Here is a 21,500-nt window from a genome sequence, read left to right on the forward strand (position 1 = left end):
AAATCTCCATCCTTGAGTACACAAAAATTTTAAATATTCAATATTTTTAATACGTGTGAAGTATGCGTGAATTTCTGTTTCGTGCTGAAGCATGACGTTTGCCTTGAAAAAGGAACACGTATACTTGTTTGAGATGCAAGCTGAACTGATTATTTTTTTCATGAGACACCATCTGTACTTAAAAGGACGACTAACAGATAAACTTGGGTTATTCAGACGGGTATTTTACAGATATTTTCTCAATAATGAATGAAATGAGTTGTTATTTCAAAGAAAATACTTAACAGTATTTGTTGCCAATGATAAAACTTAAACTTTCAGTAAAAATTTAAATTATGAGAAAAAATAAATCTACTGCTGTGAGTTTGACAGCTTCATAATATTTGAAGAGTTTTCTCATGAGATGCTGTGATATTAATTAAAGTGACCTTTTTTGTATTATATAATGAAAATTGTTGAAATTTGGAAGACCTGAATAATTCAGGGAACCAGTGTTTTTTTAAAAAATGCAAAAATCATGGGTAAAGATTCATTCAAAATACAAGGGATTCTAGCGGTGCCTGGGTGGCTCAGTCGTTAAGCGTCTGCCTTCAGCTCAGGTCATGATCCCAGCGTCCTGGGATCGAGCCCCACATCGGGCTCCCTGCTCAGCGGGAAGCCTGCTTCTCCCTCTCCCACTCCCCCTGCCTGTGTTCCCTCTCTCCCTGTGTCTTTCTCTGTCAAATAAATAAATAAAATCTTTAAAAAAAAAATACAAGGGATTCTAATATAACATAGTGTGAAAACCTTATAGATACGGTTTTGATTCCACATTGCATCTCATATTTAAGAAAATACTACTGTTGACTTTGGGTGTATTTTCTTTTTTTTTAAGATTTTATTTATTTCGGAGAGAGACATACAAAGATAGCATGGGAGAGAGCGTGAGTAAGGAGGAGAGGGAGAAGCAGAATCCCCGCTGAGCAGGGAGCCTGACGCGGGGCTACATCCCAGGACTCTGGGATCATGACCTGAGCCAAAATCAGACGCTCAACCAACTGAGCCACCCAGGCACCCAAGACATATTTATTGGAGAGAGAGAGCACTTAGCGGGAGGGGCTGAGGGAGGCGGGGAAGCAGACTCCCTGCTGAGCAAGGAGCCTGATGCAGGGCTTGATCTCCCAACTAGGAGATCATGACCTGAGCCGAAACCAAGAGCCAACCAACTGAGCCACCTAAGCACCCTGGGCATGTTTTCAAAATAAAATATCCACAAGTGTCTGAAGAAACTATTAAAATCCTCTCCTTCTAACTATATATTTCTGTGAAACTGGATTTTCTTCATGTATATCAACCAAAGCAACATTTCTCCTAATACATTGAATTCAGGGGCAGAAACAAGAATCTAGCTGTCTCCTATAAAGCCAGGCATTAATGCAATTTGAAAAAATGGGGAAGAGTACTACTCTCACCCGTACATTTTCTGCTTTAGAAAATACAGCCACTTTTCCACAAAAATACATGATTTATGTTGACATGTAATTGGCTTATTTTTAGATTATTTTTTAAATTCTCAGTTTTAACTTTTAATATGGTAAATATTGATATCTATACCCCATAAACGAAAGGTCTTTGGTGTAGTCGATCATCTTAATAGTGTGGAGGGGACTCGAGACCCCGATTTTTGAGATGCAGTGTTTTAGATATGGGGACTGCAGATTCAAAGCCGTGCTTTTCACCTTCACAACTTCATAGAAGTAGAACAAACAATGCAGCTACTCCATTTCATCTGACCCCGAAATAGAAGATCTGTAAGAAGGCTATGGAAAGAAAGGCAGGGCCTGTAACTCACAGAAGTGGGACAGGGAAGGCTTCTTAAAAGAAGTAACACTGTATCTGAGTCTTTAAGTGTATCTGAATCTTGATGTTCATCTGAATCTTGATATTTGAGTACATATTAGGTGATAAAGAGAGTGTGGGAATTCTTGTAGAGAGGACACACTGTTCAAAGAAACTGATTATAAGAGCACATGTTGTGCTCTGGAGACTGCAAATTTAGGTTGCATGAGCAAGCCAGAGTGCTAAAGCTGGAACTGCAGAACTTGACCTTGGTTCTGACCACAGAGGAAACAACTAAAAGATCCCTATTGTAGAAAGCCGACTCTTGCAGTACCCTGGAGACTCATGTGGGCACTGAGAAACACTGGCATTGGCAGGTAGGAGTGGGGAGAATGAAGAGGTGGATTTGAGCAATGTTAGGTGAAATGTATAGGATTTGGTAGCCAACTGAATGCAAAGGATGATGCAGAAGGTGGGAACATAGTTTTAAGTTTTTGGCTTGGGTGGTTGATTGACAATGGTGCGGTTCTTTGTGTGAAAGAAAAAGAGGGGGAAATTGGGGAAGGATGGTGTTGATTAGTATACTTGAACATTTTGAGCTGCATATCACTGGATCATCAAGTGGAAAGAGCCAGTGAGCACTTGAATGTACACCTCTGTTAGAAGAAACACAGAGGCTGAAAATAGAGACAGGGATGCCATGAGGACGGAGACATCCTCTGGATCCACGGTTCCGACTGAGATCACCCAGACATCAGGCGTAGGTTGAGAATGGAAGAGGGCGGAGGATGCCAGTGTCCAAGAGCTAAATGGGGCAAAAGGAATTATATTGCAGGTGATGTTGGCTATTGTAGTAACTGTTGTCATATTTAGAAGAGTTTTGTTTTCAACCTTTAATTTCCATAAGGCTGAGATTAAGGAGGATCCCAGCTGGTGGTCTGTTCACAACTGAAGAATTCAGTGGTTGATTCTCTGTCACAGTTGGTTTTTATATGCTACGAGTATATACTGATATCTGTATGCATTCTTGCATGTGAGTAAGAATAAAAGGGTGGTGAGAGAAAGAGATGGGGGGCATGGGGTGTAGTGAATGTGAATGTATATGGAAACTGTGAACATTTTCTAGTACAAATCTGCTCTTTTTAAATATATGGCAGCATTTGGGTAATTTAAAACATTTTAATTTTGGTTTAGATTCAAATGTATCTTTTGCCAACCATTTATGATCTATAAATAGCCATTAAGATTGTTCCCTCAAAAACATTTAAAAATCTTTACTGCTGGCCTCAATGGTTTGGTAGGAACGTTGGTCCAAAACTGAAAAATTAACCAGTAATTAGCTATATGTGCTTGTGTTTTACATTTTAAAATATATATTAAACTGCCTTCTGAGGATTATGGTTTTAGAATATAAAAAGTAAATATAAACAGGTTAAAACACAATTATTTAGCAACCTTTAAATTTGAATTCTAACAACAACAACAAAAAAAAACTGAGTCTAGAAAATGCTCAGTGACATAACCATGGGACACAGCCTGCTTGAGCAGAGGACTTTCTTCCATAGATTTGCACTTGGTTGGCCCTCTACCCACATACAGATGCAATTCAGTGATTCACATGAAGTTGTTTAAAACATACCACATTTAGATAATCATAGTTAATATCTCATTTCATTTGATTAATTGGGCTAACTTTATCCAGAAAGAGGAACACATGTCATTTTAACCTTGCTTCTATTCTTAGAAGTGATATATTCCCTCCAGATGTCTCCATTGTCTCAATCCATTTTATTCAAAAAAAAGAAAGTTTTTATGTCATTTTATCCTTTCATCATCTGTTTTCCTGGTCATATAATTGAGTTGGCCAAATTTTTCCATTCTCTCTAGCTCTCTACCTGTTTGAGTTACCTTTCTGTGGCTGTAATCCCAAACCATACCACCAACTATCTCCATCAGCCTTGAGCCAAAGTGGAGACCTGATCCAGCTCCAGCATCTGGACAGCTCCCTGAGTATGCAAAGCAGGAAAAGGCTCCAAAGGCAAGAGAGATGCAGGGTATAATGGAAATAAAGACCGTCCCCCCAAAGCTTTCTCCAGCTGTTTCAAAGATTTATGAGCAAAAGGAAGGAATTGAGGCAAATGTTCTATTAACGGTAGGCATGTGGCTTTTTGCACGTATATACTTGACATACGGTATGCATCCAAGAAATCTTTATTAGTAGTAGTCGTAATGTTCAGGGTAGAAAGTCTTAAGTTACAGACTAGCAATAACTTCCTGTTTTGCTGTCACCTTTGTAGATGCACATAAAGGTACTGTAGTTTTACCACAAAGCACAGTGATTTTCATTTTAGAGGGGAAAAAATTGAAGTAAAAGTAAAGGGTGAGGACTAAATAGGAAATTGGGTTGAGTCAAGAAGTAAACTCAAATATTAGTTTCAGTATGGCTTTGCTACACTTTCCTTATGTAGGGAAAGGTGAAAGGGAGTAAATTCTCATCAAGGATTTCTGATCTGTCAGAGCATTGCTAGGGCCTTTTACAAACTTTATTTCATTAAGGGATGCCTGAGTGGCTCAGTCGATTAAGCATCTGTCTTCGGCTTAAGTCATGATCCCAGGGTCCTGGGATGGAGCCCCACATCAGGCTTCCTGCAGGGAGCCTGCTTCTCCCTCTGCCTGACGTTCCCCCCTGCTTGTGCTCTCTCTCTCTCTGACAAATAAATAAATAAAATCTTTTTAAAAATCCAATTTAACATAAAACATTTCCTCTCTTAGGCTTCTTTGTGTAAGGTATTAAACTGAACTGAACTCGGTTCTAGATGTTGTGGATCCAAATTTTATTTTTATTTAGACAGTTACTCAAATGATAGAAATTATTGTATCCTGCAGACTCTCCACACTTGTACACGATGTAAAAGGTGCCGTGCTGGTCAAATGCCAATTATTTTCATCTGTGACACGACTATTACCTCCTTCTCAGGCTCTGCAAAGCCAAACTTTTCCTCCTGAAAGGGAACTAACCTAATAGCAATGAACATCCCAAGCTTTCAGATTTTGGTCTTTAAAAATCACTTGCCATGTAAAGGAAAGAGTTCTGGGGTGCCTGGGTGGCTCAGATGGTTAAGCATCTGCCTTCGGCTCAGGTCATGATCCCAGGGTCCTGGGATTGAGGCCCACATCGGGCTCCCTGCTCAGCGGGGAGCCTGCTTCTCCTCCCTCTGCTTCTCCCCCTGCTCATGCTCTCTCTCTCTCTCTCTCTGTATCTCTGTGTCTCGAATGAATAAATTTTAAAAAAAATTTTTAAATACATTTTAAAGGAAAGATTTCTTCTTGGAGAAATAGCCGGCTCCAGGTCTGGGACAAGAAATATTCAGAATGAGCCTAGAGTGTCTTTTTGTACGAACAGCAGGGAAGACAGAGCCTGCTGAGGTTCTAGCAAAATGACCCAGAGCCAACTTAGTGGACTTTCACTAATGGGAAATGGGACAGTTTGAAAATCAAAAAGTACATCCACAAATAATTTAAGTACATTAAGTATGTTACAGTTTTATGGATTTGTAATAATAATACAAGAAAAGTGGTAGGTTTGGGAGAATGCTAGGAACTCAACTTAGCATTCTGAAAACTGATAAATGAAAGGAAGGACTCAAGCATTTTTCCTGCCTTCTCTTTGCAAACTGGATATTGGGCTATCCCAAGTCACTGATGAGGGAAATGTTATCTTTTTAGAAGAATTCCAGTTAGTAACTAAAATATAACAAGTGGATAAACTTTGAATATCACTATTTTTTAACTAATAAGTGAAATAATGAATCTGGGCAGTGATCATCAATCACTGTCAAAGCCATATTACACATGATAAATAAATAAATTAGGATTTTCAAAAAAGGAGGAGGGTAATGGGGGGGGTGTTCATAGATTAAAAGAGAACTAAAACTAAGGCCAAACACATGCAATGTGTGGACCTTATTTTGATCCAGATTTGAGCAAACCAACCATAAAATAACACTTAGGATCTAATGAGACAAATACTATTCGTGGACATTAGGGAATCTGTGTTAATTTTTTAGGCATGATATTGATATAGTGGCTATATACCTGGGATTTGCTTCAGTACAATCCAAGATGGAGAGAAGTAGGTGGAAAGTTAGACGAAATAAGATTGCCATATGTTGGCAGTTGTTGAAACTGGGTAATGGAGTTCAATACAATATGTCTACATTTGTGTATGTTGGAAATTTTCCACTATTTAAAACAAAAATAAATATATATATTTTTTATTCCATAGGCTGTACTCATTTGAAATACAGAGTATTTGCATCTGTTCCAAAAGGGTATCAGCATAGGGAAAGAATTATCATACTTTTTTTTAAAAGATTTTATTTATTTATTTGAGAGAGAGAATGAGATAGAGAGAGAGAGAGCATGAGAGAGGGGAGGGTCAGAGGGAGAGGCAGACTCCCCGCTGAGCAGGAAGCCCGATGCGGGACTCGATCCCGGGACTCCAGGATCATGACCTGAGCCGAAGGCAGTGGCTTAACCAACTGAGCCACCCAGGCGCCCAAGAATTATCATACTTTTAATTTACCCATTTTTGTAGGCAAGAAAGCAAACTGAATACATGCGCTCAGACACAAAAACATAAAACTCTAGTATAAAATCAGTGTAACATGAGTTTATGATCCCTAATATCATCCTGGCTGAGATCATGTAACTGATCTCAAACTCCAGTGGCCCCCCATAGGTCTTCCGTCAAAGTAAAAGTCAAGTCGTTCCTATCATTGTATTATAGACGATGCTGATTTGCTTCGTGCATAAATTGGGTATTCAGAGCACACTCTCTGTGTCTGTTTCCTGTAATGCCTAATAATCCTGTTCACCGCTGTCTATCCGCTGAAGCTACACAAGTCCCATGTAGCTGACAAGCTTCAAATGAGAGACTGGTTCTTCCCTGCTTTTATTATTCTTTTAAAAATGATAACTCCAGTTTTAAAAATCATGAAATAGTTCTGAATGTTTTTGTCAAATCAAGTCACTGTCAAACTTTTCTTTCCCAGACACAGATTCATTACTTTTGAATAAAATAAAAGCAGTGAATAGAAACAATAAATAATAAATGAAGCAGTAATTTGGCTGGAGGTGTAAATTGCTGTCGCATTTCTTTTTCTGACCCCCTATCTTGCCTCGTGAGGACTGAATTCGGTCCAGTTACTTCCTTTCTTTTGTCCTTGAAATTCGCCGTCCAGAGAAAACTGCCTCCCCTAAGATGAGTGCTGACAAATTAACAGTATTATATAATTTACACAAATAAAATACATCAGAAAAGCAGTTAGTCTGAAGTAATTTAGCAGCTGAGCCCACAAAGGAGGGTTTCCTTGGAGATGCATGGATGTGCCGGACCGTGCGTTGCTTGCCACTTTGAGCAATAAGGACTCCTCTTGTAAACAGTATGGACCACTAAATTAATGACGTGCCGATCCCCATCTTCACTACTCCCCTCATGAGATTGGAGTCTAGACTAAACCAACACTATACTGTTATATTCTCAACTATATGGTAACAGCTGATAGATCCTGAACCCTTCCTATGTGCGTCTTCACAGAAATTCCGTGAGGAGGGGGTTACTTATTGTAGGCAAATATGTTGTATGAGGAACTGGTGTTTTAGGAAATGAGCTGCCCCAAAACGAACGGGCTAGATGGTGACAGAACCAGGATTTGAACTCTGCAATCTGAGCTGAACCCTGCACTTTTCATCTCTACTCAATATGGCCTCTTTAAGGATGAATGGCTTCTTACTATCAGCTAAAAGATAAGGTGTAGTTAAAAACACAAGCAATCACCAAATAATACAAGAAGAAGCAGGAGAAGAAGAATTTATTTTTTTTAAAGATTTTATTTATTTATTTGAGAGAGAGAGAATGAGATAGAGAGAGAGAGAGAGCACGAGAGGGAAGAGGGTCAGAGGGAGAACCAGACTCCCTGCTGAGCAGGGAGCCCAATACGGGACTCGATCCCGGGACTCCAGGATCATGACCTGAGCCGAAGGCAGTCGCTTAACCAACTGAGCCACCCAGGCGCCCAAGAAGGAGAAGAAGAATTTAAAACGTGCTGATGTATCGTCATTTAAGTCCATCTTGACTTTAAAACTGCCCCAAACACAAATGATACCAGCCTCAATTGCATTATACATAAGGACATTGGTAGGTCCATAGCTATGGCTGTGGGAGTAAAGGATTTATTTTAGGATATATCATCAGATGTTAAACCTAATGACTGCCAGATTAATACAGAATGCTACAGATTTTGCTTTATGTCAAAGATTTGAAACTTTATCTCATTTTTTTGTTCTTGAAAATTTTCCAAGCTTAATGGCTGATCTTGCTCATATTCTTTCCATAACAGATGATGCCAGTAAAATTCACATTTCCAGCATTAAATTGACAGCATTCCCTTTTTAATGTTTTATTTCCTTAAACATAATAAGTTATAATAAAGTAACTTGTAAAGAAATTGCCTATAAAAAATGGCTCCAACTTGGAATCAACTTAGAACAATCCATTGGGTAATCACAGAAATCAATTCTCTGCTCTTAATTTAGTTTTGTATGAAAGTTCAGTCTTACCCAAAAATGTGTGGATACACTTATATAACACATTTGTATTTGCATAGAATTACCGCTACTGCAGAAGTATTTTTAAATAGTTTAATGTTTGGGGTTCATTTCAGGAATTTTTTCCCCAAAACACTAATTTCTGGGCAATCAGGTATATATTTGATTTAATACCTATATTTTCCACATATATATCACTTCCATTATATTACTCTAGAGTACTGTATACATATTAAGAATGATGTGCCTGAGTCTACTTACGATCATTAGTCATCCAGCATATTCACTTTAGTATATTACTTAGCAGAATTTTTAGCTACATTTTGACCAAATAACTTTTATAATTTAATTATTGCCCTTTATCACTGTGGGTGATGAGTATAACTGCTTTGTAATGATCTCCTTGGACAAAATGAATTTTCCACAGAAAATCTGAGCAAATAATGGAACTTGAATCTGATCACTAATCCAAGACCAGTTGTGGAAAGTGAAATAATGATACTGTTGGGATGATTGTTGCCAATCATTTCAAGAAAACAACAACAACAAAACTAACTGTAGGTATAGGTGCTCAAATGTGTCAAAGTCCATTTACTAATGTCCCAAACTCATAGTTCGAAGCTAGACCTCTGCCAAGTAGCTTGCTTGCTTGCTTGACCTTGCTTGCTCTTTTCTCGATATTTTTCTCCTCACCCTTAAGATACAACCACTTTCTTCTTGCATTTTTGCAGCTTGAATGTGGCACTGTGGGGTGACCTGAGCAGAGCGATGTTTTCACGGTAGAGCGTCACAACACGGTGCTGCTCCCTCTGCTCTTTGGAGTTGTTTGAAGTCATAACTAACCCAGACAACTCTTCCTAAAATATCCCAATGAGAAGAGAATCGACCCAGATTACAGAGAGGCCTGTTGAAGTATCTGATCTCACACCTCCACAACTTAACAAGTCAAGTGAACTGATCTTTCAGAACACACACGAACATTGTTAGTGTTTATTTGTCATGGTCAATTAAAAAAATAATTACTCATGGTCAGAGCTTCCTTAGTTGGTCTATTTCATTATTGCCAGCAAGAATGAAGAGAAGCACTTTGAATACCTCATAGGGACTGAGGTTCATGGGTTTCATTTCCCTGAGGGTTTTGCAGTGAAGCATCGATGTAACCCAGCTTTTCTTTAATCATATCTGCATTTTGGAAAGCAGCTTTTGGTCCCTTCTCTCAGCCCCATCCGCATCCCCGGTAACCCCGTGCCCTTCATTCCCTCGCTCTGATGCCATCTGTAGTTGTGGGATCCACCTCTGTTTGTACAGAGTTATAGAAAAGCTGTATCCTCAACATGCAAGCATCCACGTCCCATATGGAGAGCCCCAGCTTGTGGTCAGCACTGGGGCTTAGTGGTGGGGACGGGTGGTGATCCCAGCCAGCCAGATGGGGATTACCATCCCAGGCTCAGGCTCAGAGAGATCTTGGGAGCCAGGGGTTGTGTGTAAAGGGGACATTGGGATACACTAATCCCGAGATGGGCCAAAAACCCGCTTCTCCCCTGGGCAAGTGTGACTCCCAACTATGGCGGGTGAATGGCATCAGTTTGGTATTAGAAACCTGCGAATTAGACGTTTGGCCACAGAGAATGAAATGAGAGAGAGAGGGAGAGAGAGAAAACCCGATCAAGGCAGATCCACGACTGACTTTCTTTTGCTAGTTCTTGTGCTCTGGGAACAGAAACTGAAAATTGACCACTTTGGCACTCTTTCGCTCTCTCTAAAGATATGTAGTGCATACTCAGTGCACTTCCAGAGCGCTGTGTAAACAGGGAGTTGTGTATCTCTTAGAAAAGGATTGAAAAATCCACCCGTGGCCCTGGAAAAGAAGGGTTTCATTTAAGATGTGTTTTTGATGTAAAAGTGTCCATCAACACTATAAAGCATCTTACACATCCTGTCTTCTCTGAGCTTGCTCCTGGGGAGTTTTTGCTCTCCTCCCGGCCCTCCTCCCATCCTTACCTGCCTCCATAGATTCCAGTCGCTTTGTTAATGTTCACTACAGGAAGCCTCTAAGAATAGACTTGCTGCTCTGAGCAGATTCTATCTTGAGACATGATGGGGTGGAGAACAGCCAAGAACATTGTAGCAAATAGGTATCCAGTTGGGCTTTTCAATATTATGTATTTGACAGGGCCCAGTAGCACCAGCAGGGATAGGCATCGGAAAAATGCATTGCCGGGTTCTGTTTGAAAGCTCCCTGTCATTTCAGAAGCACTTGAAACTGAGTGTGCACTGGGCTTTGCTATAGCACTTGCAAGGACTATTAATAGGAGTTCAGAACTTGTGCTTGTACTGGCCTTTATATCAGTGGGGGTTGGGGGGAGAATCCGAAAACTTTTCTCCTCCAAAACCAATCAAGCCAACTGTAGCAGTCTTTCAGCGTACCATCACATAGCTGTGAAAACTTTAGTCAGGAGAGCTAAATCACATTCATTTTTAGGCAAGATACTTCCTTTGTGCCCAACATATCAAAGAATTTAGAGAGAATGAGGATAGTGAATGCAGAGGTCCCCTTAGTCTGGGAAACACCCAATTCAGCTATGATGTCAGGGCATTGTACTATTCTGAAGAGCTCAGCATCCTATTACATACCCAGATAACCTTAGTCACCAGCTGGAGGGTATATATATATGTATAAATTTGACAGTGGCAGGGAGGGGGGAGTATTGTTTTAAATACTATACTGGAATGGGGTGTCTGGGTGGCTCAGTGGGCTAAGTGTCTGACCCTTGATCTCAGCTCAGGTCTTGATTTCAGTGTCGTGAGTTCAAGCCCCACGTTGGGCTCCTACTGAAAAAAATAAAAATGAAAATAAATAAAATAAATACTATCCTGAGAAAAATGGGGCACGTCCCAATCATTTGGGGAAACAGCAATAATGATGTCAAAAACCTTAGTGTCTGTGTTCTTTAGCGGTCTGATATTTTTTAAAGAGGTTGATTTCTCTTATACTCTGCTAGCTGGGGGATGCTTGGTATCTGGAGACCAGTTGACTTTGCTCTTTGCCCTGGTGCTTGATGAAAGGACGTGAGCTGCTTCACACGGGAGAGCTCTCCAGTGAGATGTGTGCTTGTGTGGGACTGCACTTCTCTGTGGGTGTTAATGGAGTTAAGTGTGCAAGTTTCCAAGTCAGAAGAGCAATAGGGAAGGGAAGTATTCCAAAAGGGGTGGAGCACCGTGACATAGTCATAGTGGAGAAGAGTTAGGCTGCTCTGAGGCATCCGGGTGTCTCCTGCAAGGTCACTTTCTATCATACAGCCTTCTTCCTGTCAGGGAATAGGATGTTCTCAAGTCCAGGAATGTTAGAGGCTAAAACTGAAGTTAAGAAAACTATTGTCTTTTAACACAACAACTGGAAATCTTCTCAAAATAATATTGTGAAGTGCTTTGCTTAGGGTGCGAGGAAAAATTGCATCTTTTTTTTATCATTATTATTACCATTGTTTCCCCATTTTCAAAGCTGGAAGTCTGGAATTTTGACAAGATGTTCTAGGCTCAGTCTGAGCTGCTGAGGCAGAAAACATGAACGCTGCGTGCTCTGAGGTACCACGGGCTACCAAGAAAATTGACTCTGAGGGTGTTTTTCACGAACATGTACTGAGGTGATGGTGAAGGTCAGGTTTAGGAAAATAAATCATTGTTGTTTTTAAAAATGTTTCCCCCAGCTTAATCTTATTATGATTCCCTATTTTTCTTTTTTCTTGATGTATTCATATGTTTTCTTCCCAGCTCTTTGTATGTGTTCTGTAAGCGATCTCATATCCTTTTCGTAAGACATCTGGGTTTGAACAAATAAATGAAAGGAATTCCATCCTTGAAGCCAATTGAATATTGACTGAATTCAGTCAGTTAAAGCCTTTTTATTTATTTACAATGAAGCCCCCACACCCCGTTCATACATATGTATAGTCACATCACACACACACACACACACACACACACACACACACACACACACACACCCTATACCCCTTATATTTATATGGAAACATAGTCAAAAGCTACATTCAGCCTCACAAAGATGGAGTTGTGGTAGATTAAAGGAAACTTCTTTCTAAAATGTAAATCTGATTCCAGCTTGTCCATTGGCCACATCTCTGCCTTTGTCCCTGTGAGGCCTCTCTGGTCTTCTCTCTGTTGCACTTGCATTTCGACCCGTAGGCCCCGGCAGTTTGCATGGTTTATTCCTTCAATCATTTGACATTTCTGCTTTCTCATTATGTCATGTGTAAAAGTATGTGTGAATTCTGTGCCTCACAAGTCACAGATCCAAAGACCCTGCGAGGCACCGAAAAGGAACATCATAGTTTCAATCGGTTGAGAACTAATATACGTGTTGGTTTTATAATACACTTTTGGAGAAATTCCCCAAACTTTTCAATTTCTTCAGCAATATAATGAATCCATGTTTTTTTTTTTTTTCCGGGGGGGGAAAGATAAACCAAAACCATTGCATTAGCTATCTATCCCGAACAAATGTTACAACTCAAGGTGCATCCATTTTTTCCTCTTTCTCTATTTGCTCCTTCTCTGCTGAACTTGATGCAAGAGAAAATTTATATTAAAATGATGTATTTTAGAAAATCTCTGTGTCATTTAAATTATTTTAAGAACTGCTCTCACAGTTACCCGTTGCTGCAGAGCCACCCCAGAATTTAATGACTATGGGTAATAACCATCTACTGCTCACTTTGTTGCACTTTGGGCTGTTTGCAGCTGAGCAGGTCTTCTGTCCTGCCTGGGGTCACTCATGCAGCTGCAGGCATCTGGGATCCAGCTGGGGCCAGATGGCCCAAGATTGTCTCACTCGCCTGTATGGCAACTAGCGGGGCTGCCCGAAGGCATCTCAGTTCCCCTTTGCATGGCTGAGCCAACAGTCTTGCCAGTCTGAGAGGGGGAGAGCAGAAACAGGCCTCGTCACAGCCAAACTTGGAAGTCACATACGTGAGGACCGTCACATCCTCCTGGTCAAGGCAAATCACAAGTCCAGCCTGGATTCTAGAGCTGAAGGAATACACTCTCCCACGATGGGAAAGACAGGAAATCATCTGTGACCATGTTTAATCTACCACCATCTTAATGTGTGTCACATTCATTTAATGAGTAGTAGATAAGCAAATAAAAGAAATAACATTTTGCAAGTCTGAATATTAAGGAAACAAGAGTCTGGTGTCATTTTTAAATTTCTAACAAGATTCATTGGAAAATTAGGCCCTGTGATAATTGAAAGAAAACCAAAAATCAGTATTGCTGTAGCCCGTGTTACTCATTCTTACTATCATCTGGCTCTACCTAAACTGTGCCTACTGAGTAAAGATCTTTTTAGAAAGCTACCAGTTTCTATAATTTATTGAAAGGGGAAACAGTTTGGGGATATGTTCAATGCCTAGTAATATTTAATTGAAGCCATGACTTGGGGCCCAAAGTAAAACCAATTTAAAAAAATAACTTCTATTTAAATGGAAACTCTAGCATTTGCTTATGTAATGAGGATGCCTCAATTTTACTGCTCATTTTATTTACAGTTTGCACTCAAAGTTGAAATCAGTTTTCCAAAAAACAGAATTTTTTTATATTAGTGGCAAGTGACCATTGGATGCCATTTATCATCACTTTTTATTGTATTCCAGGTGCTTTTCTCAGTATATTCTTTTCAGTAAACTCCAGTTAAGCATAAATATCCTTTAATCATTTTAGCATTGATGTTTTCTTGCTGGGGAAAATCAATTCCTAGTAAAATTCATGCAAACTTATCAACATGACACTTCCATGAAACGTGGCGATGAGATTACTGAGAGACCCATCAAGTGAGCCCGGTCATTTCTGATCCCAGCCACAACCGAGAGAAACACAGTGTATATTTGTCAGTTACACTTCCGTGAACCTGGGGGTGGAGATCTGTTTGGGAAGAAGGGACGTGTCTCCAAAAGACGATATTCTTACTCATGAACTCCATGTGTAGAGGAGATTTACAGTTAAGATTTTACAGTTTCCCTCATAAAGCAAAAAAGAAACACAGCCTACATTTGTTTGCCGAGAAACATTTTCCCTTCTCCCACCACCAAATTAAAGAGGTCAGTTATCCCTCACTGATATGAGGAATTCTTAATCTCAGGAAACAAACTGAGGGTTGCTGGAGTGGTGGGGGGTGGGAGGGATGGGGTGGCTGGGTGATAGACACTGGGGAGGGTATGTGCTATGGCGAGTGCTGTGAATTGTGCAAGACTGTTGAATCACGGACCTGTACCTCTGAAACAAATAATGCAATATATGTTAAGAAAAAAGAAAAAGAAGAAGATAGCAGGAGGGGAAGAATGAAGGGGGGGAAATCGGAGGGGGAGACAAACCATGAGAGACGATGGACTCTGAAAAACAAACTGAGGGTTCTAGAGGGGAGGGGGGTGGGGGGATGGGTTAGCCTGGTGATGGGTATTAAAGAGGGCATGTTCTGCGTAGAACACTGGGTGTTATGCACAAACAATGAATCATGGATCACTACATCCAAAACTAATGATGTAATGTATGGTGATTAACATAACAATAAAAAATTTTAAAAAAAGATAAAGAGGTCAGTTATCACTTCTGACCTCATAAGTTCACAAGTCAGTTTGCATCTGTGAAAAATCTGAATATTTCATCTCAAATCTGGATAATTCCAAAGGATAGTGTTAGAGAAGGCTCTGCTCTTAGGTAAGAAGTCACACTCCTACAAACAGTGTCTTTGCCTTCTGACCTTTGACTTTCTAGACTCTTCTCCCCCAACATGAAAAAAAATTCCCATCTCTGCTGAAATTCCATACCTGTTCCCGCATGGCATCCACTGATCCTTGAATATGCTTAGTATAATCATTTAAATCCTGCCTGATAAATTCTAAAATCGGACCCTCTCTGTGTCTACTTCTGTCATCGACTATTTCTTGTCATGGGCAAGAATCACATTCACTTGTTTCTTCATACATCTTACAACTTATTTTATGGTGAACATTTTGTATCAAAGAACAACAGACTGAATTAATAATATTTATGCATGGAAAAAAAATTGGGTTTTATTCATGCAATATACAAATACAGTCCAGGGAGCTCTGTCAACAGTCTTTGATGCATTCACCCACATCTTTGGAGAGTGTGCGTGGCTGGGGCACTGAGGACCAGACTTTCCCTTCTATCCTACAGTTTAATTCAGCCTATGCCATCAGCCTGAAAAGTGTTGCTGTCCTGGTTCAGACGAGAGAACTAGGTGCCATCAACAACTTGCCCCGGGTCTGGCCCTAGCAAATGCTCAGGTGGGATTTTAACACAAACCTATCATTTTTCCTACCAAATCTCTGTGCCTTAGTGTGATTTAGTTTTAACCTTTTATCCTTCAAGGCTTACTCCACATGTTCCCTCTCTTCTTTCAATGCACTGGCTTTTATTTGCAGATGGCATAATAACAGTTTGGGCGTCCTTCCAACCAAGGTCTTATTCCTTGAATATTTTGGAAGGAAAAGCCATCTTTAATTAACACCACTTACAAAAGGGCTTTTAGCCTCCAGAAATGACGGACCCTTAAGAAAAAAACAAAGTTAGGGTGGGGACAGCTCAACCAGTGATCCTGACTCTCTCTCCCCCAATTTTTCTCTTCTTTCCTTTTCTTGGGGATCCGGGGCAGGGGGAGGGAGGAGATGTCTTTGCTTTTAACTGTGATCGGGGCTACAGTGATTTCTCTCACAAGCTCTCCATGGTTCCTTCTTAGAGGGTTGTGGGTTTGAATCATTTTCGGAGTGATCATAAACTAATGATGAGATCAACAGCTGTCATTGCACTGATATCTATTGAGCATGGACTGCACTTTGGGTCAGTGCCTCCCTGCTTACAGCAGGTGCCTGGAGGATCGTAAAAATTGTGAAATTTGTCCGGGGTTACCCAGAGCATAGATCTGAAGCTGGTATGTCTAACTCTTACTCACCTGTTAGGAGTCAGAGCAGGCATCACGCGTTCCAACAAACTTCCTCTGCCACGCTCCCTGAACTGAAATTCTAGCCCATCAGGCTCTATGTGTTGGTCCCCTCTGTGGTCAAGTGTCCGGTCTCTGAGGGCAAGGGATCTTTTCTCATTTGAAGTTTAATTCCCAGAATCTAACAGAGCGCCCGACGTACATTCCTTGATAACTGAACTGTGGAAATAGAGGGTGTGAGCTCAGTGGGGGTGGCCTGAAAATAAGAATCCTGGGAGCTGGATCTGATGATAGTAGCAGCTGATCTTGACTGAGCAGTTAGGACCTGCTAGACCTCGAGCAGCCTTCAAATGAGGCACCTGATTCCTCCCATTTCACGTGGAAACAAGCAGGAACAGAGAGGCTTGGTCATATGTTTGGGGCCACTGGTCTAGTATGTGGTAGAGCCAGGATCAGAGCCCAGATCCCAGCCTATGCTCTTAACCACCAAGTTTTATTCCTTTTCCAGGCTACTCAGAACTGATCATTCCATTTCTCCTTGCCTCGGTGCCTTTATTTTTTTAAGAGTCAAATTATTTTTATTTATTTAAATCTTGACATAGGTGCCCTCCATTTTAATGGTACAATTAAAACCTACATCATTCAATGTGTGTTCATATTTTGGTGTCCTAGGCACCATCATAGGCCCCTAGGCCCTAGAGATTCAGCAGTGAACAAAACTGGCCTAGTTCCTGCAGTTAACCCTACATTCTGATCAGGGGCACAACAACAACAAAAATAAAGAATACAATATGTAGCATATAAGTAGGTAATAAATACTATAGGGAAAAATAGAAAAACTAGAAAAAGAGAAGATGCATGGGGGGTAGTGACAGGGAGTCACTGAATTAGGTAGGGGTGGTCAAGGAAAGCCTCACAGAAGACAGCAGTTGAGCAGAGGTCTGGGGGAGCAGGGGGAGGGGCCAGTGGCTAGAGAGGAAGGATGTTCCCAGCAGAGAGAAATGTGCAAATGTCCTGAGGCAGGAGCTTGAATGGCTAGTTCAAGAAAGATCAAGGAGGCCATGTGGCTGGAAGGCAGCCAGCAAGCGGAGCTTTACTGAGAAGGAAGACAGGTGGGAAGGGAGGATTTGTTTTAGTGGTTTTCATTTTGAGATGCTTATTAAACAACCATAGGGAGAGGTCAAGGAGGCACATAGCTAGATACAAGAATCAAGAATGCCAGGCTGAGGACATCTGGATTGGCACATCCATGACGAAGTCTTCAGTTCATAAATCATTTAAGTCTGTGGCAGCCCAGAGAGGGAAGGGAATACGATGAGCTGCCCCAGAGGGCATGGTATCTGGGCTGGATCGTGAAGAACTTGCATCAGATTGAGGAGCAGAAATCGGGGTGGAGGACACTGAAGGCGGAGAGACAGAGTTGGTGCCAGGACACAGGACAAAGAGAGGTTCAGAGTGTTGGGAGTGGGGTCAGATGTGGCTGTATGGCAGGACACAGTGCAGAGGGGGTGGGAAAGGGCCACCTGGTGAGGTTGGAGAAGCAGCTTGGGGAGCCAGATTGCTAACATCTTTTGCCAACATGCCAAGGAATTTAGTGTTTGTTCTGTAAACAGATGGGAGCCATCGAAGGCTTTTTTTTTTTAAGATTTTTATTTATTTATTTGACAGAAATCACAAGTAGGCAGGCGGGCAGGCAGAGGGAGAGGGAGAAGCAGGCTCCTTGCTGAGCAGGGACCTCTATGCGGGGCTCGATCCCAGGACCCTGGGATCATGACCCAAGCCGAAGGCAGACGCTTAAACGACTGAGCCACCCAGGCGCCCCATCGAAGGCTTTTAAACAGGAATGTCACATGATCGGATACATCGTTTAGAAAAGTAACTGGCAATACAGTGTAGGTTAAATTGGAGAAGAGGAGGCTTAACTGATGTACATAGTAACTATCGACGAGGTTGAAAGCGATGGTCACCCAAGACATACAGGTCAACGTTATGGAAAGATTATAGGTACCTCTTCTTATTGAAAAAAATATTCCTTAAATAAATAAAGGCCTGTGTTTAATGTTACTTATCGTTATCATTTTTGGGAGAGCATAATATGATGGGTCTGACTTCTTTGCCTTGAAGGCCTTAAATAATTTTCCTTCTAAACCAATGATCTGTTTTGAAAGGTGAGTACCTTGTAAATATTCACATTTCTCTCCACAGAGCTGGACCCTCAGGTGTCACAGTTAACTACTCATTTTACTTGGTTCCTAAAGAAACTGATCCAACTTACTTGTGACTAAATCCCATTTTGATTTATGTTTTTAAAGGATTTTATTTATTTGTTTTTGAGAGAGAGAGCACAAGCATGAGCACGGGGGAGGGTCAAGCAGAGGGAGAGGGAGAAGCAGGCTCCCCAGTGAGCAGAGAGCCCAACGTGGGGCTCAATCCCAGGACCCCAAGATCATGACCAGAGCTGAAGGCAGATGCTTAACTGACTGAGCCACCCAGGCACCCTCCCCCATTTTGATTTAATATATGGGGGGAGAAAAGGTGGCAATCCAGAAATACCCCCGTATTTTCTATTCCTGAGTACCATTACCCATATACTGACAAAATTGCAGTATTTCATTTTGGAAAAACACAAGCTGCAGGAACTAGGAATATGCATACCTTAAAGCTTGTTGAAGGGAGCTCCCCACAATCAAACAGGAACTTATTCTTTGTGTTGATAGAGGCGGAGTGCAAAGCCACCTTTCTTGCATGTCTGTTCTGTGCCAGACCCTGTCACATGAATTTTTATTTAATTTTTAAAACACTTTATTACATGTGTAATTTTACAAGTGCCAAAATTGAGACTCAGAGATTTAAATAACTTGGCTAAGGACAAACAGCTCTTACCCAAAGTAATGGTTACTTTCATTGACCTCTGCTTAGCTTGCCATGAGAAAGCACACTTGATGGGTAAAGCAAAATATGCAGAGATGGTTGGAAGGGTCCCGCTAATACTGTTTGTCATAGAAGCTTTGGAATGCTGTTATGAAGATTGATCCACCTCATCAATGAATATCAGTTCTCTTTCTAAGTAGTTCATTCTCTCCCTAGTCAGGATGCAGGTATAAGTATGAAGGGTCCCCAAAAAAATTAAATAAAGAGATTTTGTCAGTTTGCTCTCCAAGACTTAAAAGCCTTACTAAAGATTAATGTGTATTGCTCCAAATATTTCAATCCATTAGCAAGAAGTTTGGCTCATTTCTGTGGATAATGGATGAAATAAAAGGAAAAATTAAAATTTATTCTTATATGATGTAAAAAACATCAATTATTTGACTTTCCATATACTTAAATGGACCGAGTTCTACAATTGTTTTCTTACCAAGCAACTCATGTCATTCATGGCACAAATATTTATTAAGCACCTACTATCTACTAAGCATTGTTCTGGAAGCTAATTAGAGAGCAATAAACAACATACACAAAAATCCCTGCCTTGTGGGAGCATTCAGCTTAATTTTGCAGTGCATTTACTCTAAGACATCCATCGAATTACCCATGGAGCACTTTGAAGATGCACAGAATGTCCATCAGAATCCTGGGACATTTGCGAGTTTTAAAAGTTTCACAGGGTTCTGATTAGGAACCTGGGACTGGGAAGCTTTTGTAGAAGAGTGGTGATGTATTATCCTTCCATTCCAAACCATTCTTGCTCCTCTTTTCTTATCAAATTTCCACCTTTTGGTCAAATGCGGAGAGCAACTTGAGAAAACACAGGGCACAGAGTTTTTGCTTTGAGAATGTGTAATGTGCTCGGTATTTTAAATGTATTGATAAAATGTTTCTAATCAATTTTACAAGCAGAATAATGTTTTTACTCCTGTAGGAATAGTGATGTGCAAAGGACTACTGTCAAAATAGGAATAAGGAAATGATGTTATTTTAACTTGAGTAGACACCTGTAGATTTCTCTGTTTTGTAAAATTGTACTAGATTAGCAGCTATGGGGGTATCTTAAACCATCACTCAGGAAGAAAATGTGCACACGCTCACCCATTATCTGCACTACTTTGAAATGTATTGGGTATTAACTACTTATCATTATTTCTCATGTTGAGAGTCACAGTCCTCATTTTTGTTTTATTTTATTTTGACTTTCCAAACATCAGTTCTCTCTCGTTGTGAAGGCAGGGTTTTATGGACACTTTTTTCTCATTCTCAGCCTGATCAACCTACCGTCATATGGTGGGCTTTTGTTCAGCTCTTATTCTAGTAAGGGATAAATCATAATACCCATCTGTCCTTGACTCTTTTTAATTCCATCGAGTTTTTAAATATACAGTGTTTTTCAGTTAATGAAATGTTGGGACAGTTAAGTAGTAAATTCTGTGTGAAAGTCAATTTCTAGGTCAGAAAAATTCAAACTATGAAGTTATTAACTGGAATCAATTTGCATATATCTTGTTTCATTGTCGCTTCGATGTTAGGAAGGAAAGAAGGAACAGCCAGGGAATATGTGATTAGTCCAAAATGGATGGATTGAATTTATTTGATAAATATAATTAGCCTTTAAGCTCCAGCGTCATTAAACAAGGAACAATTTCCAGAAGACAAAGGAGGTTTATGCAAATCCTGGTGTGCCTTTTATTTTATGAGTTAGCCTTGTGTAGATTTAGGCAGGGCTGAAATACTTGACCTTCGTGTTGAGTAGATGGCTTTATTGAGGGAAAATGATTTCTGTGGAATACCAAGGCTGTACCTGCAGCTCTTTGAAAGAGGTTCAACTCTCTGAAAATGGGTGTTGAAATGAGCATCAGTAGGAGCGCCTGGGTGGCTCAGTGGGTTAAGCGTCTGCCTTTGGCTCAGGTCATGATCCCAAGGTCCTGGTATCGAGCCCCGTGTCAGGTTCCCTGTTCAGTGAAGAGTTTGCTTCTCCCTCTCCCTCTGCCCTTTACCCTCTGCCTCTCACCCTCACCTTCTCCCTCTCCCCTCCCCCTTCCCTCTCCCTTTGTCCCTCACCCTCTCCCTCTCCCCCTCCCCCTCCTCTCTCCCTTTGCCCCTCACCCCTCTGGCCCTCTTTCCTTCCCCTCTACCCTCTCCCCCTGTTCATATGCTTGCC

General features: G+C 40.8%; 1 protein-coding gene across 1 annotated transcript in view; it reads left to right on the plus strand.

Moving 5' to 3' along the window:
• CHRM3 (cholinergic receptor muscarinic 3) overlaps window positions 1-21,500 on the plus strand; it is a 179,606-nt gene that overhangs the window by 11,303 nt on the left and 146,803 nt on the right. The gene's annotated exons all lie outside the window — the stretch shown is intronic.

The sequence above is a fragment of the Eumetopias jubatus genome, unplaced genomic scaffold (genome assembly GCF_037043125.1).
Source record: "Eumetopias jubatus isolate StellerSeaLion01/CBP00866 unplaced genomic scaffold, mEumJub1_p1.0 scaffold_17, whole genome shotgun sequence".
In the NCBI taxonomy this organism is placed as follows: Eukaryota; Metazoa; Chordata; class Mammalia; order Carnivora; family Otariidae; genus Eumetopias; species Eumetopias jubatus.